Below are 23564 nucleotides of genomic sequence, written 5' to 3'. Positions count from 1 at the left end.
AACCAAATGCTGCAAAGGTAGCTTGCGGATCAGCAATTCGGTCGACTTCCGATAGCGATGAATTTCACGCAAAGTTTCCGGTCAATAGCGAAGTGGCTTCTTCACCTTTTCTGCGGCTGGTGCGCTTATCCGAGCTGCTTTCGTGTGCCTTACCACCGAAAGACTAACGAGCTGTCTGCTTGGTCCCAAACAAACGAGTCCTCACGGTGCGAGAGTAGAGTAAGAAATGAACGAAAGCAAAGGAGGCGTCATTTTATAAACCATAAAAGTATAGAATCTAAACCCCACCCTTATTATATTCGTAGCTTACCCTGAGAGAGAAACGAATAACATCAAAGTAAGTATACAGTAAGCTTAAATAATAAAGTGGGTGGGGTTTACATTCAATACTTTTATGTTTTATAAAATGACACTTCCCTTGCTTTCGTTCATTTCTTACTCTACTCTCGCACCGTGAGGACTCGTTTCATCGGGACTAAGCAGACAGCTCGTTAGTCTTTCGGTGGTAAGGCACCACGAAAGCAGCTCGGATAAGCGCACCAGCCGCAGGAAGCGTGAAGAAGCCACATTGCTATCGACCGGGAACTTCGCATGAAATTCGTCGCTATCAGAAGTCGACCGAATTACTGATCCGCAAGCTACCTTTGCAGCATTTGGTTCGTGGAATTGCTCAGGACTTCAAAACCGACTTGCGCATCCAAAGTTCCGCGGTTATGACGCTGCAGGAGGCCTCTTAGAAAATACCAATTTGTGCGCTATCCATGCAAAACGCGTCACATCATGCCCAAGAACATTCAGCTGGCCCGTCGAATCCAAGGAGAGCGTGCTTAGCATATAATCAATGGTCATTTTCAGGGCTCCAAATTTGATTGTTAAGAGTACAGAAAAGTTTTTTACAGGCCGAACTGAAAGGAGCATTTAGCGAAAATCGTGGTTTCGATAATAATTCGTTACCGATAGGTGCCATGGATATGGATTTCTTAATGAAGAATATGAAATACATGACATGATGTAGTGATCATATCCGAAGAAATCACTTTGGTGAAACTGCATTATAAAATTATTTGTGTACGAATGCCGCAATCGATAGTCGACTCTAATTTGCGCTGGGTAATTTCCTCGGAGGACTCGATTCCTTTTTTGAGCATTAATAATCTCTTTCTGGAAAAACGAAGTGGTATGAATCACATTTTTCGAATGATAGAATAAAGATGTTTTCTGAAAATTCCCTTCAACCTCCAAACATCTCTTTCTCCTGTTTGTCGTTTTCACGTTCGCTAATCCTTTCTCACAACACCCATTTCTCGTTTGAGAAATTGTTGAGTAAACATCGTTTGCCAGTGCGCGTAGAGCGGGAATTCCTAAATATTCATTGCACCTCTAAAAAATTGCCGAAAGACGTGGTCTTGCGTTGATCGCATTTGATTGAAAAAATCCAAAACGAAATGTATTTGGTCGAAGCATTATATGAGTAGAAAGCAAATAATCGCTCGAAAATGACTTGATTTTCGCGATGTGAAACATTTTCCGTTTTTCATGTTATGCATCCAATATTGGATACGAAAATTTCCACTGATGGGGAAAAAAAATATTCAGAAGCTTTCCTGTTAATTGCGATTGATTGAAAAATAACATAACCAAATGTATTTGGTTGCAGTGTTATATGGATAGAAAACATTAAAATAAACTCTTTCGCATGAATGTATTTTTCAATTCCCAGTGGAACTGGCAGATTATTTTTCAGCAACGAGAGTTCCGCGTGTATGTGTGTGTGTGGCGGCTGCTCCGATGTTTCAAGCGGAACCGTGGCATCACTCTCCTTCTGATGGATTCCCTTCTGGCATTAGGTGCACAAACAGGCTCTTGGTGACACCGTTCATCAGCGCTTTCATGATAAACGAAATTAGCTTCACCACAACAGCGACAACATGCTCCAATCGCTGTTCAATTATAACTGAGTGGGTTTACGAGCGGCGCTCGCTTATATACCGATTGGTGATTTCAATAGCCTGTTTTGAAAGCAGTTTTAAGACTATTGAAACAAGTTTTTGGATGAAAAAGTAACAAGTATATGACGCGTAGACATTTTATCTTTCGAATGAAGTGTTTATCATACCATTTCGTTTAGTTGTTTAAGAGCTATTAACGCTCAAAATCTCGGTCTCCGGCGTAACGCTTTCGTTTTCGAAACTTTGATTTTACACCCCGGTATAGAAATGAAAGACGTAGTCCTACGTCAAAAGGGTCCTTTTCAGGATCACAAAATTATCTTCAATCTAAAGAGCTTATTGTTTTGTTATCACTCGACATCCCCATCTTGTTCGGCTAAATCTTTCTGTTTAGCGATTGCGTTTGCCACTCGCCACAGCTTTCACAGTTGGAAAATTTCTTCCCATCCAGCTTGTGACATGTTGTTCAGTAAATTACATTTAATGCGACGTGCCTAAGCACCACTCAGTATCGCATTGGAGGCGATTTTGACCTGAAATCGAACATTTGCGATGACAGTGGTACAGTGTCGACTTTCAATATGGGGTCATAATTTGGATATCTATGTTTACAAAAATTACCAAATAAATATGTCGCATTACATGTCCGTACAATTAGCTAAATGTCGAACTAATTGTAAATTACTGTTCAATCTGGAAACAATTTAAGAATTGGTGAAAATTGTATAATCAGGAAAGTCCCCAACAATCAATAAGCTCAGAACAACTGCCAAATTCACATACTCATCAGATCCTGGCAAACAAATTATGAAAAAATCAATTTGTGTTTTATTATTATTTTGGATATTATTTTAGAAAGCATTGAACTGTATTTCGTAAACTCTTTTTTGAAAGGTTTAATGGCCCTGATAAGCGCCGTGTTTTATGGAATGGTTCCAATTTAGAAAACTTAGTACTCGTGGTTTTGAAAAAAAACATTTCGAACGCCCTAGACGCCGCCTTATTCTGGATTTGCCACCAAAGCAGTTTGTATAAGAACGAACTTTTGACGTAGGACTACGTCTTTCATTTCTATACCGGGGTGTAAAATCAAAGTTTCGAAAACGAAAGCGTTACGCCGGAGACCGAGATTTTGAGTGTTAATAGCTCTTAAACAACTGAACGAAATGGTATGATAAACACTTCATTCGAAAGATAAAATGTCTACGCGTTCTATACTTGTTACTTTCTGATCCAAAAACTTGTTTCAATAGTCTTAAATTTGCTTTCAAAACAGGCTATTGAAATCACCAATCGGTATATAAGCGAGCGCCGCTCGGAAATCCGCTCAGTTCTAATTGAACAGCGATTGGAGCATGTTGTCGCTGTTGTGGTGAAGCTCTTCATTTATCATAAGCGCGGATGAACGGTGTCACCAAGAGCCTGTTTGTGCACCTTAGGCCAGAAGAGAATCCATCAGGAGGAAAGTGATGCCACAAACGGTTCCCCGGGAAGATCTCGAAGCAGCCGCCACACACACACACATACACGCGCGGAAATCTTTCCGTTTGGATGCCATTCAGCATCTAGAAAGATCCGGAAAATAATCTGCCAGTTCCTCTAGGAATTTAAAAATACATTCATGTAAAAGAGTTTATTAGAATGTTTTCTATCCATGTAACACTGTGACCAAATATGTTTCAATCAAGTGCTATTAACAGGTGGTTATCGAGTTAGCATAAACCACTGATGGGCTTCCAGTATCGAGGAAAATGTGGAAATATCCAATCGTTACTGAAAATAATCTGCCAGTTCCTCTGGGAATTTAAAATTACATTCATGTGAAAGAGTTTATTTTAATGTTTTCTATCCATGTAACACTGTGACCAAATACATTTGGTTTTATGATTTTTCAATCAAGCGCAATTAACAGAATAGCTTCTGAAGATTATTCTTCCCCATCAGTAGGATATTTCCGTATCCAATATTGTATGCGCCCGCAATCGATTATTGCTCAGTCGCCGAAAGTTCCGAGCTCAGAGAGTTCATTCCCCTCTAATTCCAGTATCGAGGAAAATGTGGAAATATCTAATCGTTACTGAATATAATCTGCCAGTTCCTCTGGGAATTTAAAAATACATTCATGTGAAAGAGTTTATTTTAATGTTTTCTATCCATGTAACACTGTGACCAAATACATTTGGTTTTGTGATTTTTCAATCAATCGCAATTAACAGGATAGCTTCTGAAGATTATTCTTCCCCATCAGTAGGATATTTCCGTATCCTATATTGGATGCATAAAACCTTGTGCCTACAACGTAACGCTCTCGTTTTCGAAGTTCCCCAAATATTCATTCATTCAGAATGAATTCAGATTCAACTTCAAACAAATGATCTCTAAATCAACGATAGTCCTACGTCACCCTTGCGGTTATACCATAGATATAACCCACTTCCTGTTTTTTCTTCTGCTACCTGATGCCGTTTTGCGATTGCGTTTGCCATTCGCTGCAACTGCCTGTTGTTGTCTTGATGTGTTCTGTTCTGAATGCGGGTTTTCTTATCGTCGCAAGCAGCTTTACCAGCCAACTCGATCACTTCGACGGCCGAAACTATATAACGCCGGCTAGGTGGACTGGTGCACTGGTACTAACGCGCTGAGCATTAATAATCTCTTTCTGGAAAAACGAAGTGGTATGAATCACATTTTTCGAATGATAGAATAAAGATGTTTTCTGAAAATTCCCTTCAACCTCCAAACATCTCTTTCTCCTGTTTGTCGTTTTCACGTTCGCTAATCCTTTCTCACAACACCCATTTCTCGTTTGAGAAATTGTTGAGTAAACATCGTTTGCCAGTGCGCGTAGAGCGGGAATTCCTAAATATTCATTGCACCTCTAAAAAATTGCCGAAAGACGTGGTCTTGCGTTGATCGCATTTGATTGAAAAAATCCAAAACGAAATGTATTTGGTCGAAGCATTATATGAGTAGAAAGCAAATAATCGCTCGAAAATGACTTGATTTTCGCGATGTGAAACATTTTCCGTTTTTCATGTTATGCATCCAATATTGGATACGAAAATTTCCACTGATGGGGAAAAAAATATTCAGAAGCTTTCCTGTTAATTGCGATTGATTGAAAAATAACATAACCAAATGTATTTGGTTGCAGTGTTATATGGATAGAAAACATTAAAATAAACTCTTTCGCATGAATGTATTTTTCAATTCCCAGGGGAACTGGCAGATTATTTTTCAGCAACGAGAGTTCCGCGTGTATGTGTGTGTGTGGCGGCTGCTCCGATGTTTCAAGCGGAACCGTGGCATCACTCTCCTTCTGATGGATTCCCTTCTGGCATTAGGTGCACAAACAGGCTCTTGGTGACACCGTTCATCAGCGCTTTCATGATAAACGAAATTAGCTTCACCACAACAGCGACAACATGCTCCAATCGCTGTTCAATTATAACTGAGTGGGTTTACGAGCGGCGCTCGCTTATATACCGATTGGTGATTTCAATAGCCTGTTTTGAAAGCAGTTTTAAGACTATTGAAACAAGTTTTTGGATGAAAAAGTAACAAGTATATGACGCGTAGACATTTTATCTTTCGAATGAAGTGTTTATCATACCATTTCGTTTAGTTGTTTAAGAGCTATTAACGCTCAAAATCTCGGTCTCCGGCGTAACGCTTTCGTTTTCGAAACTTTGATTTTACACCCCGGTATAGAAATGAAAGACGTAGTCCTACGTCAAAAGGGTCCTTTTCAGGATCACAAAATTATCTTCAATCTAAAGAGCTTATTGTTTTGTTATCACTCGACATCCCCATCTTGTTCGGCTAAATCTTTCTGTTTAGCGATTGCGTTTGCCACTCGCCACAGCTTTCACAGTTGGAAAATTTCTTCCCATCCAGCTTGTGACATGTTGTTCAGTAAATTACATTTAATGCGACGTGCCTAAGCACCACTCAGTATCGCATTGGAGGCGATTTTGACCTGAAATCGAACATTTGCGATGACAGTGGTACAGTGTCGACTTTCAATATGGGGTCATAATTTGGATATCTATGTTTACAAAAATTACCAAATAAATATGTCGCATTACATGTCCGTACAATTAGCTAAATGTCGAACTAGTTGTAAATTACTGTTCAATCTGGAAACAATTTAAGAATTGGTGAAAATTGTATAATCAGGAAAGTCCCCAACAATCAATAAGCTCAGAACAACTGCCAAATTCACATACTCATCAGATCCTGGCAAACAAATTATGAAAAAATCAATTTGTGTTTTATTATTATTTTGGATATTATTTTAGAAAGCATTGAACTGTATTTCGTAAACTCTTTTTTGAAAGGTTTAATGGCCCTGATAAGCGCCATGTTTTATGGAATGGTTCCAATTTAGAAAACTTAGTACTCGTGGTTTTGAAAAAAAACATTTCGAACGCCCTAGACGCCGCCTTATTCTGGATTTGCCACCAAAGCAGTTTGTATAAGAACGAACTTTTGACGTAGGACTACGTCTTTCATTTCTATACCGGGGTGTAAAATCAAAGTTTCGAAAACGAAAGCGTTACGCCGGAGACCGAGATTTTGAGTGTTAATAGCTCTTAAACAACTGAACGAAATGGTATGATAAACACTTCATTCGAAAGATAAAATGTCTACGCGTTCTATACTTGTTACTTTCTGATCCAAAAACTTGTTTCAATAGTCTTAAATTTGCTTTCAAAACAGGCTATTGAAATCACCAATCGGTATATAAGCGAGCGCCGCTCGGAAATCCGCTCAGTTCTAATTGAACAGCGATTGGAGCATGTTGTCGCTGTTGTGGTGAAGCTCTTCATTTATCATAAGCGCGGATGAACGGTGTCACCAAGAGCCTGTTTGTGCACCTTAGGCCAGAAGAGAATCCATCAGGAGGAAAGTGATGCCACAAACGGTTCCCCGGGAAGATCTCGAAGCAGCCGCCACACACACACATACACGCGCGGAAATCTTTCCGTTTGGATGCCATTCAGCATCTAGAAAGATCCGGAAAATAATCTGCCAGTTCCTCTAGGAATTTAAAAATACATTCATGTAAAAGAGTTTATTAGAATGTTTTCTATCCATGTAACACTGTGACCAAATATGTTTCAATCAAGTGCTATTAACAGGTGGTTATCGAGTTAGCATAAACCACTGATGGGCTTCCAGTATCGAGGAAAATGTGGAAATATCCAATCGTTACTGAAAATAATCTGCCAGTTCCTCTGGGAATTTAAAATTACATTCATGTGAAAGAGTTTATTTTAATGTTTTCTATCCATGTAACACTGTGACCAAATACATTTGGTTTTATGATTTTTCAATCAAGCGCAATTAACAGAATAGCTTCTGAAGATTATTCTTCCCCATCAGTAGGATATTTCCGTATCCAATATTGTATGCGCCCGCAATCGATTATTGCTCAGTCGCCGAAAGTTCCGAGCTCAGAGAGTTCATTCCCCTCTAATTCCAGTATCGAGGAAAATGTGGAAATATCTAATCGTTACTGAATATAATCTGCCAGTTCCTCTGGGAATTTAAAAATACATTCATGTGAAAGAGTTTATTTTAATGTTTTCTATCCATGTAACACTGTGACCAAATACATTTGGTTTTGTGATTTTTCAATCAATCGCAATTAACAGGATAGCTTCTGAAGATTATTCTTCCCCATCAGTAGGATATTTCCGTATCCAATATTGGATGCATAAAACCTTGTGCCTACAACGTAACGCTCTCGTTTTCGAAGTTCCCCAAATATTCATTCATTCAGAATGAATTCAGATTCAACTTCAAACAAATGATCTCTAAATCAACGATAGTCCTACGTCACCCTTGCGGTTATACCATAGATATAACCCACTTCCTGTTTTTTCTTCTGCTACCTGATGCCGTTTTGCGATTGCATTTGCCATTCGCTGCAACTGCCTGTTGTTGTCTTGATGTGTTCTGTTCTGAATGCGGGTTTTCTTATCGTCGCAAGCAGCTTTACCAGCCAACTCGATCACTTCGACGGCCGAAACTATATAACGCCGGCTAGGTGGACTGGTGCACTGGTACTAACGCGCTCGGCCTAGCTACCCTTGCGGGGAACTCCAGATCAACACGGTTCGAGCGGGATTTTGCCTTTCCCTTCACTTTTCCTCCTTTACCATGTCCAAACATGGCTGCTTGTGTTGGTTTATTGATGTGTTGTGATGCGAACCGATGTGGTGTACGGTTTGAATGAGAATGATCGTTACGGCAGCGGAGCGGGGATTTTTAAGCTGACTGGCTGGCTCGAGAATTACGCATGTGTGAGACTGCGACCAATGTTTCGTTCATTTTTTTCTTTTTCCTTTCCAATCGTGCTTCATTCTATTTCGCTGCTGCTCTGGTTGCCCGTTTTGGTCGGTACGATTTGAGGAGCACAAAATGGACCAATCAAAAATGGGCACATAGTGCATTTTGACAATGCTTGATATTTCACAATTATTCAATTATTTATCTCAAGAAAAATTAAATGTTATTCGTTATGATAGATGCGTAGATATATTTCCTATCAATTGATGCAAAAACCGATCTATTGAGAAACGCTCGAGTTATAAGCGTTCCAAATCTTGCATTTTTTCCTACTTGTTCAGTGCCTAGATTTCCTTTTCACCCCCTATATCTTCCGGTTAGACGTAGTCCTACGTCAACAAACTTTTTCCTTCTTCTGCCGTTTTGCGATTGCGTTTGCCAATCGCTGAAACTAGTTGTAGCCACCGAACCGAATGTGCTCTGTTCTGTAGGCGGGTTTCCTTATTGTCGTGAGCAGCTTTGCAAGCCAACTCGAGCACTCCGGCGGCCGAATTTCTATAACCGCTATTAGGTATACTGGTGCTCCGGCACCAATCCGTTGATGCGATGTGATGTGAAACGATGCCATACAACCACACTGATTTACGGTTTGAAATAGAATGATATATTTTTCTTTTTTTTTCACATAAATTCTTTTCATTTCTCAATTTGGTTTACATTATAATATAATACTACATTTCAAGTGATCAACCTAGGGTTCTACATCTTTAAATTGTAATGTCAAGTTCTGTAAAGATTTTCATCATACACATTATCCGTTTGTTTCATATTCCTATTGTAAAATCATGCCTAAACTTTTCTAGTTTTTTGTTACCTTTTTTTATACCTAAATCTAACTTATAAGATACCCTCCCCAAATTATTTACATTGACCCAACTTAAACTACTTATCTAACTGGAAATAAATATATCTACCCTAATCCCAAAGCCGTTACCTTGAAAGGGAACGACTAGAAAGTCAGGTAGCATAATCATACAGATTTTGTATTATTCCGTGTATTGAGAGAGCGCAACTCTGTTCAAATTTCATACAATTACTATTGATAATTTCATCCACGGTCAGCTGATGTATCTCCGAATTTCGCGTTCTAGGTGGAGAGTTTAGAATCATACGAAGAATTTTGTTTTGTATGCGTTGAAGTTTTAATTTGTGTGTTTGAGCACACCACTCCCAAATGGGCATCGCATATGCGATAACTGGAAATATTATGTGTTTGTATACTGCAAATTTATTCGTTAGAGATAATCGAGAGTATCTATTGATCAGGGGATACAATGACCTGATTAAAATGTTGCATCTTGTGTCTGTTTTGTCAATGTGTGCTCTGAAGGTAAGCTTTCGATCGAAAGTTAGACCCAGATACACTACTTCTGAAGACCATTCAATACTATTGCCATTAAGACTGACTGTCATATTTTGAGGAGGAACAAGCTTTCGAGTGTTCTTGTGGGGAAACAATATGACTTGTGTCTTTGCTGATATGATATTTTCCAATTATTGAAATATCCAGACAAAGAGTCTAACCCTCTTTGAAGTTTAGATCTTAGTTCTGTGATACTTCTGCCCTTGTAAATGATGGCAGTGTCATCTGCAAATAGTGACAGTTTCCCATCAGATGGGAGTGCGGGAATATCTGAAGTGTAGATATTGAAAAAAATTGGTCCCAAGATGGATCCTTGAGGAACACCTGCATTCACAATGAATTTCTCTGATGAAATATTGTTCATAGAAACATTGTATGCTCTATCAGAAAGATAATTTTTGATAATTTTTATCAAGTATGTAGGAAAACCAAAGTTCTGAAGCTTGTAAATGAGACCATTATGCCAAACATTATCAAATGCTTTTTCAACATCAAGAAGTGCCATGGCAGATGATTTTGAAACTGACTTGTTTCGTCTGATTATATTGTATACTCTACGAAGCTGGTGAATTGTTTTTTAACGCTTTTAACGCTCATTCGTTCGTCTCGTTGGACTCGCCCCTTTGGCTGAGTCTGCCGATATGTCTCTATCCTGTGAGTGTGTACCGCTAGAGTATAAAACACGCGGACCCCAAAAAAATATCTTATTCCACTCCGACCGTCGACAGAGACGGACGTGTTTGGAGCTCCATTCATTACCTGATTTTAAAAAAAAAAGGTATTAATTTCTCGTTTCAGATTGTCTACCAGCGATTCATCAACTACCTGTTTGCCCTTGAGGACTACAACAATGGGGAAAACCCGGTCAACAGACCCAGGCATACCACATGGCACCAACAAACGACATCGATCGGACACCGGCAAGGAGCCAATATTAGAAAGGAACCGCTATGCTTTATTGGATGGCCATACCGAGGAGGAACCGACTACCAGGAAAGTAAATGTTGAGAAAAAGGCGAAAGTACCACCTTATTTTACAACATCGAGAGATATAGGAACTTTGAGGTCTGAACTGCTGGCGCTGAAATTGCAGCCAGTTTTTAAAATATGCAGCATCGGGATTAAAATCACTAGTCCCAACCTTGAGCAATATAAAATAATTGGATCATACCTGAAATCAAAAAATCATGAGTTTTACACTCACGATACGCCGTCTGAAAACCCATTTAAGGTGGTGTTGCGAATTCTTCCTGCTATTGAGTTGGAGGATATTAAAAAAGATCTGGAACAATCATACAATATTCAGCCGTTGGCTGTATATCGGATGACTCGGCATAAGACACCAGACAATGGGTATTCCAATGTTTTGTACCTGATCCACTTCAAGGAAGGATCAGCCAACATAACTCGCCTAAGAGAAATCAGTGAGATCTTCAACATCTCGGTACAATGGGACCGATACAAACCTCAACATCGGGATGTAACGCAATGTTCAAATTGCCTTGGTTTTGGACACGGAACAAGAAACTGTCACATGAAAACTCGTTGTGGCAAGTGTGCTGCTGACTACTTAACAAGCACTTGCAGCCTTCCAGAGGAAGAACCTCGCAAGTGCGTTAACTGTGGCGAAAGTCACCAAGCCACCAGCCGTAGCTGCACAAAACGTGCGGATTTTAAACGTATCCGGAAGCAAGCTACTGATAAAACACAGAATAGGCAGAAGGTTCCAGAACTTACTGACAAGGAGTTCCCTCCAATGGTTTCTCGCACGATTCCTGTTCTTCCTCCTCTTCCACTTCCTACAGGTCGTCCCCAAACGGACTCTTCTAGCGAAAAGCCAAAAAAGGAGCAACCGAGCTATAGTAAGGTTGCAGCTATTGGTTTACCACCTACACCAAAACCTTCACCTCATTCCTCTTCTACTGAGGAGCTTTATAGCATGCAGGAACTTGCAACCCTGTTTCTTGAACTAGATCGACAGACTAGAAGTTGTCGCAACCAACAGGAACAAGTGCAAGTCATGCTACACTTTTATTATAACCATGGATCGGTCATCTCTCAGGCTAATTAATAGGAATGCCTGCTCTCTCAAGAGTAAGGTCATCGAATACACTGACTTCTTAGTGACAAACAGCATCGACGTAGCTATCATTACCGAGACGCATCTTAAACCGAATGTTAACCTTCGGATTCCGAATTATCGTCTATTGAGAATGGATCGTACTAGTTCTGGTGGAGGAGGTGTTGCCCTAGCCATCAGAAATAACATCAGATATCGACTTTTGCCGTGCCTGAAACTCAACATCATCGAAGCTATAGGAGCGGAAATCACAACATCGATTGGGCCTATTATCGTGATTGCGGTCTACTATCCCAAGCAGACGTCAATCAGAGATGGCTTGGCGTTGCTTCTTAAAAACGATGTCATCAAGCTAACACGAAGGCAGTCGAAATACGTTATCGGCGGGGACATTAATGCTCGACATCAGTCCTGGGGAAACCAAAGGAGGAATCAAAATGGAGTGACTCTAAACGATGATCTACAGTGTGGGCACTACAGGATTCTTAGTCCAGCAACCCCCACTCGAATTTCTCGTTCTGGAGTACATTCCATAATTGATTTCTTCATTACCAACATGGATCGCCACATCGGTGATCCTATTGCCCTTAACGAGTTGAGTTCGGATCACTTCCCAGTGATGGTTGAATTGGGAGTGAATGTCGTAGTCAGGAGGCCACAATGTAGACGAGACTATCATCGAGCGAAATGGGTGGAATTCCAGCAGCTTATCGACAACAATATTGATTTCGATCAGCCTCTTGAATCTCCCGAAGATATCGAAACAACAGTCAGCTATATTCAAACTGCAGTTATTGAGGCTCGCCAAAACCACATCCCAGAAACGATTCAGGTGAGTGACTCTGTTCAAATTGATCCAATTACTAAACATTTGATTAGACTTCGGAATCTCTATCGAAGACAGTACCAACGTACTGGTATTCGAGAGAGGAAACGACAGTATAATCAGTTAACCAAAGTTATCCAGACCAGAATGATTGATCTCCGTAACAAAAAACAGGAAGTGGGTTATATCTATGGTATAACCGCAAGGGAGACGTAGGACTATCGTTGATTTAGAGATCATTTGTATGAAGTTGAATCTGAATTCATTCTGAATGAATGAATATTTGGAGAACTTCGAAAACGAGAGCGTTACGTTGGAGGCACAAGGTTTTATGCATCCAATATTGGATACGGAAATATCCTACTGATGGGGAAGAATAATCTTCAGAAGCTATCCTGTTGATTGCGATTGATTGAAAAACCCCAAAACCAAATGTATTTGGTCACAGTGTTACATGGATAGAAAACATTCAATTAAACTCTTTCACATGAATATATTTTGAAAATTCCCAAAGGAACTGGCAGATTATTTTCCAGCAATGATTAGATCTTTCCGGAACTTTCTCGATGCTGAATGGCATCCTAACGGAAAGAGTTCTGCGCGTGTATGTGTCGATCCTTCGCCGTCCACCTCCTCCAGCACGTTAGGCAACGATGTTGTCTTGTCGATGTCCTCACGAAAAATGAATGTGTCTCACCACCAGAATATCGCTTAAGTATGCTTTTTGTGTGTGATTGAATCGAGAGAAGGTGTGGTTTACGATGGCAATTTGGAAGGCAAACTAGAGGGGAATGAACTCTCTGAGCTCGGAACTTTCGGCGACTGAGCAATAATCGATTGCGGGCGCATACAATATTGGATACGGAAATATCCTACTGATGGGGAAGAATAATCTTCTGAAGCTATCCTGTTAATTGCGATTGATTGAAAAACCACAAAACCAAATGTATTTGGTCACAGTGTTACATGGATAGAAAACATTCAATTAAACTCTTTCACATGAATATATTTTGAAAATTCCCAGAGGAACTGGCAGATTATTTTCAGTAACGATTAGATATTTCCACATTTTCCTCGATACTGGAAGCCCACCAGTGGTTAATGCCAACTCGATAACCACCTGTTAATAGCACTTGATTGAAACATATTTGGTCACAGTGTTACATGGATAGAAAACATTCAATTAAACTATTTCACATGAATATATTTTGAAAATTCCCAGAGGAACTGGCAGATTATTTTCAGTAACGATTAGTTATTTCCACATTTTCCTCGATACTGGAAACCCACCAGTGGTTAATACCAACTCGATAACCACCTGTTAATAGCACTTGATTGAAACATATTTGGTCACAGTGTTACATGGATAGAAAACATTCAATTAAACTCTTTCACATGAATATATTTTGAAAATTCCCAAAGGATGGCAGATTATTTTCCAGCAATGATAGGATCTTTCCGGAACATTCTCGATGCTGAATGGCATCCTAACGGAAAGAGTTCTGCGCGTGTATGTGTCGATCCTTCGCCGTCCACCTCCTCCAGCACGTTAGGCAACGATGTTGTCTTGTCGATGTCCTCACGAAAAATGAATGTGTCTCACCACCAGAATATCGCTTAAGTATGCTTTTTGTGTGTGATTGAATCGAGAGAAGGTGTGGTTTACAATGGCAATTTGGAAGGCAAACTAGAGGGGAATGAACTCTCTGAGCTCGGAACTTTCGGCGACTGAGCAATAATCGATTGCGGGCGCATACAATATTGGATACGGAAATATCCTACTGATGGGGAAGAATAATCTTCTGAAGCTATCCTGTTAATTGCGATTGATTGAAAAACCACAAAACCAAATGTATTTGGTCACAGTGTTACATGGATAGAAAACATTCAATTAAACTCTTTCACATGAATATATTTTGAAAATTCCCAAAGGAACTGGCAGATTATTTTCAGTAACGATTAGATATTTCCACATTTTCCTCGATACTGGAAGCCCACCAGTGGTTAATGCCAACTCGATAACCACCTGTTAATAGCACTTGATTGAAACATATTTGGTCACAGTGTTACATGGATAGAAAACATTCAATTAAACTCTTTCACATGAATATATTTTGAAAATTCCGAAAGGAACTGGCAGATTATTTTCCAGCAATGATTAGATCTTTCCGGAACTTTCTCGATGCTGAATGGCATCCTAACGGAAAGAGTTCTGCGCGTGTATGTGTCGATCCTTCGCCGTCCACCTCCTCCAGCACGTTAGGCAACGATGTTGTCTTGTCGATGTCCTCACGAAAAATGAATGTGTCTCACCACCAGAATATCGCTTAAGTATGCTTTTTGTGTGTGATTGAATCGAGAGAAGGTGTGGTTTACAATGGCAATTTGGAAGGCAAACTAGAGGGGAATGAACTCTCTGAGCTCGGAACTTTCGGCGACTGAGCAATAATCGATTGCGGGCGCATACAATATTGGATACGGAAATATCCTACTGATGGGGAAGAATAATCTTCTGAAGCTATCCTGCTAATTGCGATTGATTGAAAAACCACAAAACCAAATGTATTTGGTCACAGTGTTACATGGATAGAAAACATTAAATTAAACTCTTTCACATGAATATATTTTGAAAATTCCCAAAGGAACTGGCAGATTATTTTCCAGCAATGATTAGATCTTTCCGGAACTTTCTCGATGCTGAATGGCATCCTAACGGAAAGAGTTCTGCGCGTGTATGTGTCGATCCTTCGCCGTCCACCTCCTCCAGCACGTTAGGCAACGATGTTGTCTTGTCGATGTCCTCACGAAAAATGAATGTGTCTCACCACCAGAATATCGCTTAAGTATGCTTTTTGTGTGTGATTGAATCGAGAGAAGGTGTGGTTTACGATGGCAATTTGGAAGGCAAACTAGAGGGGAATGAACTCTCTGAGCTCGGAACTTTCGGCGACTGAGCAATAATCGATTGCGGGCGCATACAATATTGGATACGGAAATATCCTACTGATGGGGAAGAATAATCTTCTGAAGCTATCCTGTTAATTGCGATTGATTGAAAAACCACAAAACCAAATGTATTTGGTCACAGTGTTACATGGATAGAAAACATTCAATTAAACTCTTTCACATGAATATATTTTGAAAATTCCCAAAGGAACTGGCAGATTATTTTCAGTAACGATTAGATATTTCCACATTTTCCTCGATACTGGAAGCCCACCAGTGGTTAATGCCAACTCGATAACCACCTGTTAATAGCACTTGATTGAAACATATTTGGTCACTGTGTTACATGGATAGAAAACATTCAATTAAACTCTTTCACATGAATATATTTTGAAAATTCCCAAAGGAACTGGCAGATTATTTTCAGTAACGATTAGATATTTCCACATTTTCCTCGATACTGGAAGCCCACCAGTGGTTAATGCCAACTCGATAACCACCTGTTAATAGCACTTGATTGAAACATATTTGGTCACAGTGTAACATGGATAGAAAACATTCAATTAAACTCTTTCACATGAATATATTTTGAAAATTCCCAGAGGAACTGGCAGATTATTTTCAGTAACGATTAGATATTTCCACATTTTCCTCGATACTGGAAGCCCACCAGTGGTTAATGCCAACTCGATAACCACCTGTTAATAGCCGCGCGTGTATGTGTGTGTAGCGATGTCTTCCCAGGGAACCGTTTGTGGCATCACTCTCCTCCTGATAGATTCCCTTCTGGCCTAGGGTGCACAAACAGGCTCTTGGTGACACCGTTCATCCGCGCTTTCATGATAAATAAAGAGCTTCACCGCAACAGCGACAACATGCTCCAATCGCTGTTCATTTAGAACTGAGTGGATTTCCGAAAGCCACTCGCTTATATACCGATTGGTGATTTCAATAGCCTGTTTTAAAGCAATTTTAAGACTATTGAAACAAGTTTTTGGATCAAAAAGTAACAAGTATATAACGCGTAGACATTTTATCTTTCGAATGAAGTGTTTATCATACCATTTCGTTCAGTTGTTTAGGAGCTATTAACGCTCAAAATCTCGGTCTCCGGCGTAACGCTTTCGTTTTCGAAACTTTGATTTTACACCCCGGTATAGAAATGAAAGACGTAGTCCTACGTCAAAATTCGCAAAAGATATAAGTAATCTTCCGAATAACTCCAAGCCATTTTGGAGGCTCGCTAAAATTCTCAAGACCAAGTCTAATCCTATTCCTCCTACGTAATACTACGTTGAGACGGCGATGTTCCTTTTGGAATGTTAGTGGCATTTAAGAAGAAGAAGACATTACCTAATTTACTAGCACCTATTCCGCGATGTTCATCGAGCGACTTTGGCAAGAAGAAAGTATTATCAACATGTTCGGACTTAGATTAAAGTCACACGTTGTTTTCTTCTTCTGTAGAAGCATTGTACCACTGTGACTATTAGTTTGATCTATTGTAGTGCACTCCAGTTTGTTATGTATACAGTGTCAGTTCGTTCTATCACTTATTCCCTGATATATTTATAGGTGATAGTCGCACCAGGGCTTTGCATATCCCCCCACGAAGGTATGACTTCCACTATGAAGTTCCTTACCATTTTGGGTTCAGCAGACCAAATCTCGTTAGGCATAAGCCTTTTTCAAGAATCCGCAGTCTTCGCAGAATTAGTGTACTGCATTGACACAGTAAATGTTCCGAAGTTTCAGCTTCGAAATTGCAGAAACGACAGTTATCATCTGCCAGTATTCCTATTTTTTAAAGGTGATACCTGCTCGGACAGTGTCTGGTCAATATTCCGGTTAATGTACTCAAATCTGCCTTATTCAAGCTGAGTAGGTTGCGTGTTATTCTACTACAAGGTGTAACGAATAATTTGGATTGTCTTGATGTTAGAGCCCTCCAGTTGGCTTCAATAATTGATATTTACCAGGTTTTGAGGTCAGATTTCATGCATGATGTTGATAGTCCACAAAATGGATCAGGCCCGACGAATTTAGTTGAAGATCCTAATCTTGCTAAGAGATCGACTGTTTCATTACCTTCTATATCGCAGTGCCCAGGCACCTAGTACAGATTAACCCTTCCACGTACAACATCGAGTCTCACTCGATATGAAATAATTGTGCCAAAACGTACAGTATCGAGTCTTTCTCGTGGCACACTTGCATATCACAACGCGCTAAGACGCTCAGCAGAGTACTGAAATTATTCGATGCGTGATCCATCGAAGTGTTTGCATTTGGTCCACTCTTTTGAAAATTAAATCGTACGGGAAGTGGTTAACTTCGTTAGGCATCTCTCTGTTTACTCTAATATCTTTCTGTGCAAATATACAGAAAGTTTCCTCTAATTCGACATACCGAGGCACCACTAAGTGATGCATTAGAGGCGACTCGATCTTTTAATTTGGGTCCCAAAATAGATGTTTGGTCCCAAATGATATCCAATTAGAGGCGGAAATGTCCAATTATACAAGTGCTCCCGTGGCCGAGTGATTAGCGTCAAACCTCACATGCCGGGAGTTCGGGTTCGATTTCCGTTCTGGTCGGGGGAATTTTTCGTCACAGAAATTTTGGGCCTGATTCTCGAATACACTTCACGGTGGAAACGAAATAAACGGCACGCCATTGAACAACGTTTCATGAGTTAATGAAGTGTCGAAGAAAATATTGAGTTTTCAGGCAGAATGAGCACTTTTCAAATAAAAAATCATTAATGAAAACTAACTTCTTTGTATCAAATTGGTTTTCAATGTGAGTGGAAAACATTGTTTTCTTCATGTGATATAATGATCTCATACAAAAATTTCATCTGAAGATAATTTGATATTATAATGATAAGTTTAGTGGGAAACTAATCTCGTATCCAGATGTCGACACCGTACCGTTGTCATCGCGGATACGTTTCATTCCGTTTCCACCGTGAAGTGTGTTCGTAGTGTATTCGAGGATCAGGCCCTTTGTCCGTTCTGCACTGTGGTCACGCGTATTCTTGAGCTTGCTTCTTAGAATGCATTCAAGGCGTGTTATTCGACTCAGAAATTTCAACTAAGTACTAATAGAAATGACGCAAGTAATACTACGTTAAGAGGGCGAAGCTCCTCTAGGAACGTTAGTGCTATTCAAGAAGAAAAAGATGTCCAATTATACGAGTCGCATTACAGGACTGTTTTACTGGATTTACTGATTAATGATAATCAGAAAACCGATGATTGTTATCACAAATTACGAATAAGTCACTTATTCGTAATTTATATGGTTTGATCCTACTCTATAATTGAATAATAGAATAAGTAAAGTTATATGATTTAATAATTGCTGGATACGATTCGCATTGCATACGATTTAATGTTTGAGAGCGTATAAATAAGGTGGTACATACCTCTTCTTTGAGATTAGTCAACTCTCCTTCAAGTTCAGTATTTTTTTCCAATGCAACTCTTAGGCGTTCCCGAACCTACGAAAAAAAGTAAATGATATTCGAATGACTTACAAAAAAAAGGTAAAAAAGATACTAGACTATTGTTAATGTAAAGTTAATGTAATTTGAAATGATTTGTTTTAAGAGTTTATACAAGTATCATACTGCGTTTCACACATACAATTAAAATTTATATGATTAAGAAACATTCAAAGTGTAGCAAAAAAGCATAGTTCTAATTATCCGATTTGAATCGAATATGCATCGTGTAAAGGGTGTGTCACATCAAATTGCATCACGGAAAAAACGCTGTAGAAATTCGCCCAGTAGACCGATCCTTTTGAAAATTTTAGACAGTAAAATAAAAACTATTAAACAACTTTTGCCATTTTCTTTTTATTCATACTTCGAGCCCAAGCCCGTATGCTCGCACCTTCCTCTTTACCCCGTCCATAAGGTTCTGTACAACGTCAGGTTGTAGTTTTTTTAACAGAAATCCATTTTCTCTTGAAGTCCGCCTCCGACAACTTTTGGGTTCTTCCGGAGGGCCTGCTTCATAATCGCCCAATATTTCTCTATTGGGCGAAGCTCCGGCGCGTTGGGCGGGTTCATTTCCTTTGGCACGAAGGTGACCCCGTTGGCTTCGTACCACTCCAACACGTCCTTTGAATAGTGGCACGAAGCGAGATCCGGCCAGAAGATGGTCGGGCCCTCGTGCTGCTTCAATAGTGGTAGTAAGCGCTTCTGTAGGCACTCCTTAAGGTAAACCTGCCCGTTTACCGTGCCGGTCATCACGAACGGGGCGCTCCGCTTTCCGCAAGAGCAGATCGCTTGCCACACCATGTACTTTTTGGCAAACTTGGATAATTTCTGCTTGCGAATCTTCTCCGGAACGCTGAATTTGTACTTTGCGGAGAAGAACAACAGGCCCGGCAGCTGACGAAAGTCCGCTTTGACGTAGGTATCGTCGTCCATTACCAGGCAATGCGACTTCGTCAGCATTTCGGTATACAGCTTCCGGGCTCGCGTGTTCCCCACCATGTTTTGCCTTTCGTCGCGGTTAGGAACCTTCTGAACCTTGTATGTACGCAGGCCCTCCCGCTGCTTGGTTCGCAGGACGAATGAACTTGACAAATTCAGCTTATTGGCGACATCCCGAACCCTTCTTCAACCTGACAATTCAGAACGATTGATAACACCTGCCGAAAAGGCTAATGCAATTGGCAACCATTTCGCTAGTTCACACAATCTTGGCCAGAACATTACAAGTCCATTTGAAGCTTCGGCGAATGATACTGTAAGGGCTATTGACAATATTCATTCTGTACCTCAAGAGAATGAAATCATCTCGACTGCAGAGGTTATCTCGGTTATAAGCTCGTTGAAGAATATGAAGGCCCCCGGCTTCGATAGTATATTTAACATTGAGTTGAAACATCTTAGTAACAACTTATATGAAATTATGACTTCTGTCTTCAACAGATGTCTATCACTTGGCTACTTCCCCTCGAGTTGGAAGTTGGCAAAAGTGATCCCGATACTAAAACCCGGAAAAGATCCTTCTTCTTCAAAGAGCTATCGACCAATTAGCCTTCTCCCAGCATTTTCGAAAGTATTCGAAAAAATGATATTAACGCGCATTCTTGCTTTTGCAGATGAGCACAATATATTTTTGGATGAGCAGTTTGGATTCCGAAAAGGCCACTCTACCATTCACCAGCTCCGTAGAGTATACAACATAATCAAACGAAACAAGTCAGTTTCAAAATCATCTGCCATGGCACTTCTTGATGTTGAAAAAGCATTTGATAATGTTTGGCATAATGGTCTCATTTACAAGCTTCAGAACTTTGGTTTTCCTACATACTTGATAAAAATTATCAAAAATTATCTTTCTGATAGAGCGTTCAATGTTTCTATAAACAATATTTCATCGGAGAAATTCATTGTGAATGCAGGTGTTCCTCAAGGATCCATCTTGGCACCAATTCTTTTCAATATCTACACTTCAGATATTCCCGCACTCCCATCTGATGGGAAACTGTCACTATTTGCAGATGACACTGCCATCATTTACAAGGGCAGAAGTATCACAGAACTAAGATCTAAACTTCAAAGAGGTTTAGACGCTTTGTCTGGATATTTCAATAATTGGAAAATATGCATAAATGCCGCAAAGACACAAGTTATATTGTTTCCCCACAAGAACACTCCAAAGCTTGTTCCTCCTCAAAATATGACAGTCAGTCTTAATGGCAATAGTATTGTATGGTCTTCAGAAGTAGTGTATCTGGGTCTAACTTTCGATCGAAAGCTTACCTTCAGAGCACACATTGACAAAACAGACACAAGATGCAACATTTTAATCAGGTCATTGTATCCCCTGATCAATAGATACTCTCGATTATCTCTAACGAATAAACTTGCAGTATACAAACTCTCCACCCAGAACGCGAAATTCGGAGATACATCAGCTGGCCGGAATTAAAACCTTGGATGAAATTATCAATAACAATTGTATGAAATTTGAACAGAGCTGCGCTCTCTCAACACACGGAATAATACAAAATCTGTATGAGTATGCTACCTGACTTCATAGTCGTTACCTTTCAAGGTAACGGCTATGGGTTTGGGTAGATATATTTATTTCCAGTTAGATAAGTAGTGTAAGTTGGGATAATGTAAATAATTTGGGGAGGGTATCTTATAAGTTAGATTTAGGTAAAAAAAAGGTAACAAAAAACTAGAAAAGTTTAGGCATGATTTTACAATAGGAATATGAAACAATCGAATAATGTGTATGATACAAATCATTACAAGACATTGCAACTTAAAGATGTAGAACCCTAGGTTGATCACTTGATATGTAGTACTTTATTATAATGTAAACCAAATTAAGAAATAAAAAGAATTTAAGTGAAAAAAAAAATTAAATATCTTATCATTCCACTCCGACCGTCGACATAGACGGACGTGTTTGGAGCTCCATTCATTACCTGATTTTTAAAAAAGCTATTAATTTCTCTTTTTAGATTGTCTACCTGCGATTCATCAACCACCTGTCTGCCCTTGAGGACTACAACAATGGGGAAAACCCGGTCAACCGACCCAGGCATACCACATGGCACCAACAAACGACATCGATCGGACACCGGCAAGGAGCCAATATTAGAAAGGAACTGCTATGCTTTATTGGATGGCCATACCGAGGAGGAACCAACTACCAGGAAAGTAAATGTTGAGAAAAAGGTGAAAGTACCACCTTATTTTACAACATCGAGAGATATAGGAACTTTGAGGTCTGAACTGCTAGCGCTGAAATTGCAGCCAGTTTTTAAAATATGCAGCATCGGGATTAAAATCACTAGTCCCAACCTGGAGCAATATAAAATAATTGGATCATACCTGAAATCAAAAAATCATGAGTTTTACACTCACGATACGCCGTCTGAAAAACCATTTAAGGTGGTGTTGCGAGGTCTTCCTGCTATTGAGTTGGAGGACATTAAAAAAGATCTGGAACAATAATACAATATTCAGCCGCGTTGGCTGTATATCGGATGACTCGGCATAAAACACCAGACAATGGGTATTCCAAAATAATTGGATCATACCTGAAATCAAAAAATCATGAGTTTTACACTCACGATACGCCGTCTGAAAAACCATTTAAGGTGGTGTTGCGAGGTCTTCCTGCTATTGAGTTGGAGGATATTAAAAAAGATCTGGAACAATCATACAATATTCAGCCGTTGGCTGTATATCGGATGACTCGGCATAAGACACCAGACAATGGGTATTCCAATGTTTTGTACCTGATCCACTTCAAGAAAGGATCAGCCAACATAACTCGCCTAAGAGAAATCAGTGAGATCTTCAACATCTCGGTACAATGGGACCGATACAAACCTCAACATCGGGATGTAACGCAATGTTCAAATTGCCTTGGTTTTGGACACGGAACAAGAAACTGTCACATGAAAACTCGTTGTGGCAAGTGTGCTACTGACCACTTAACAAGCACTTGCAGCCTTCCAGAGGAAGAACCTCGCAAGTGCGTTAACTATGGCGAAAGTCACCAAGCCACCAGCCGTAGCTGCACAAAACGTGCGGATTTTAAACGTATCCGGAAGCAAGCTACTGATAAAACACAGAATAGGAAGAAGGTTCCAGAACTTACTGACAAGGAGTTCCCTCCAATGGTTTCTCGAACGATTCCTGTTTTTCCTCCTCTTCCACTTCCTACAGGTCGTCCCCAAACGGCCTCTTCTAGCGAAAAGCCAAAAAAGGAGCAACCGAGCTATAGTAAGGTTGCAGCTATTGGTTTACCACCTACACCAAAACCTTCACCTCATTCCTCTTCTACTGAGGAGCTTTATAGCATGCAGGAACTTGCAACCCTATTTCTTGAACTAGATCGACAGACTAGAAGTTGTCGCAACCAACAGGAACAAGTGCAAGTCATGCTACACTTTTATTATAACCATGGATCGGTCATCTCTCAGGCTAATTAATTGGAATGCCTGCTCTCTCAAGAGTAAGGTCATTGAATTCACTGACTTCATAGTGACAAA

At 39.9% G+C, this 23564-nt stretch overlaps 1 long non-coding RNA gene across 1 annotated transcript in view; it reads right to left on the bottom strand.

Annotated features, from left to right (window-relative positions):
* Positions 1 to 23564, bottom strand: part of LOC129779839 (uncharacterized) — a 79720-nt gene that overhangs the window by 40851 nt on the left and 15305 nt on the right. Inside the window, exon 2 of the long non-coding RNA XR_008743784.1 lies at positions 18952 to 19026. This is a non-coding gene — a long non-coding RNA (uncharacterized LOC129779839). The remainder of the gene's footprint in view (positions 1 to 18951; positions 19027 to 23564) is intronic.

This window comes from Toxorhynchites rutilus, chromosome 3, assembly GCF_029784135.1.
Source record: "Toxorhynchites rutilus septentrionalis strain SRP chromosome 3, ASM2978413v1, whole genome shotgun sequence".
NCBI lineage: Eukaryota > Metazoa > Arthropoda > Insecta > Diptera > Culicidae > Toxorhynchites > Toxorhynchites rutilus.
This window is presented reverse-complemented; position numbering and strand designations above follow the sequence as displayed.